Here is a 2,462-nt window from a genome sequence, read left to right on the forward strand (position 1 = left end):
CAAGTATAAATGTTTGTGGGGTGTAGGGGTAAAAGTCAAGGTTCAAGTTTCCAAGAAGGAGCTTCACACACATATACACTTAGATTAAGCTAGAGTAGAAATTTTATCTTGTATAAAATTAAAAAAAAAAAAAAAAAAAGAATTGTACCTACTATTTTCTTTTCCATCTAAAACCTCTCCTTTTCTTTTTTCCTCTTTGGACCACATATCTCTTACTATTGTCTTATTTAGGAAGAAATTACATGGCCTCAAGTCCAAATAAGTTAATATGGCCTTAAAATCGAATATTTATTACTATTGTGCGGATTTTCCCCGCTTCGAAGAGGTGACAAGATAGGAACAGCTTTTGGTTGTTTAGACTTGTTTTGAATGTAAATATACATTGTTGAAATATTAAATTTTCAACAACAAAAAAATGGTTACTTAAAGAAAATGTCCAAGCAAGATTTATCATATCAAAGAATATAAATTTTGGACAAGTTCATAGCACCAAAAAAAAAAATGCCCACCATGATTAACAAAATTAATTAAAAAAAATAGTGCAATAAGGAATGATATAAGGATGATAATAATAATAATAATATTATTATTAATATTAATAATAATAATAATAATAAATAAATAAATAACAAAACCCCACACTCACATCACGTGAGAAAAGAGGTGAAGTGAAAGTAAACTTACTGTCACAATGTCGCATCTTTGTTAAAAAAAAAAAAAAGGATAAGATGAAAGTGAGACGTGTGGTTGAGTAACTTCCTGCCACACGCATCGCTGAAATGCTTTCAAAAGCAATAAGTAGCTGATAATTAGCTACAAGTTACGCAAATTGCCGTGAAAGATGCTAGTGCAGTATTGCATTTTCTTTGCAGTTTTGGCCCATGAATTTGTCAAATAAGAGAAAAAATAGGGGAAAACTGCTTCTCAGTTCCCCTATAAAAAAGAGAGGAGGCACGCACAAAAGAAGAAAAGCACAGCAAAAATAGAGAAAAAAAAAGAAAGAAGAAGAAGAGAGACACAGACAGAGATAGAGAGCAACAAGCAAAGAAGGAACACACAGCATTAGGTGGAGATTTTATTAGTCCCTTCCTTCTCTAAATCTCTACTTCTCCCTCTTCTTCAAATTTGAATTTTTGTTTGGTAAAACAAAGAGAGTTGGGTTTCATGAGAAGTTCCTAATTCCATACATGAAGCTTTAGATATGAATCCCTGACTCATAAATCCTATTTGAAAAGTACCAAATAAAAATTCTCTCAAGTTTTAGTTTCGCGTTTTCTCTACTAGAGTCTTTGACCCTACCCAATTAATTAGAATCCTTGATTCTACCAAATTAATAGAGTCCTTGACTCTACAATTTTAATGGATTTCTTAACTTTACCACATTTTAATGGAGTCCTTGACTTTATTACATCAATGGAGTCCTTAACTCTACCCAATTAATGGAGTCATTGACTCTATCATATTTTAATGGAGTCTTTGACTCCACCAAACTAATGGAGTCCTTGACTTTACCCAATTAATGGAGTCCTTGACTTTATCATATTTTAATGGAGTCCTTAACTCTACCAAACTAATGGAGTCCTCGACTCCACCACATTTCAATGGAGTCCTTGATTCTCAAAATTATTTTAAATTCCAACATGACTAATTTTTTGGGGGTTCCTAATTTCTTAATCAAGATTGGAGTTAATAATTCATAAAATAAAATGACCATAAAAATTAATTTGAGGAAATTTTCCAATTCCTCCTAAAACATGTTCAAAAAAATAAAATTGCTTCAAAGGAGTTTTCTTTGCCTTAATTAAACTTGGGATTCTCAATCCAAATATCATTAAAATTCCTACAATGAAGCAAATGAACGAAAAGGGAAATTTTCTTAGACTTTCAACTTCTCAAAGTGAGAATCCTTGATTCAATTTATATAAAAACATGGTCCTTGACTTATCCTTGATATTAAAACCAATTATCTCACCCAAAAGCAAAATAAAATCGATACTTAATTAAGTACAAAATATTTTACTTAAATTTCCAACATTTAAATTGGGCAAAATCAATTTGAGGATTTTAAATCTAAAACCTCAAATTAAGAACTACAAATTGGCTTGATCCCCATCAAGGTATGTTGGCAACCTAAATAAATTATTAAGTGCGGCCACAAATAAATAAAAACACATATCCCCTTAAACATGAAAAGAAATGAACTTATTTATAAAGACGACATGGTTGGAATCAAATGGTCTTTCCTTAAAACAAGAGATTGTAATTAAGAGATACATCATCTTGAATGGGCACTACTCATATAAAACAAAACTTGTACGCCAAAAGGCTTATGGGTGAAATTATGTTTGACAAATTTGACAATTCTTGGTAAACATAATTTGACATTGTTTGTTAAATATAATTTAACAATTCTTGTTAAATGTAATTTGACAATGTTTGTTAAACATAATCTAAAAATTATT

This window comes from Castanea sativa, chromosome 12 (assembly GCF_040712315.1).
Source record: "Castanea sativa cultivar Marrone di Chiusa Pesio chromosome 12, ASM4071231v1".
Classification (NCBI taxonomy): Eukaryota; Viridiplantae; Streptophyta; class Magnoliopsida; order Fagales; family Fagaceae; genus Castanea; species Castanea sativa.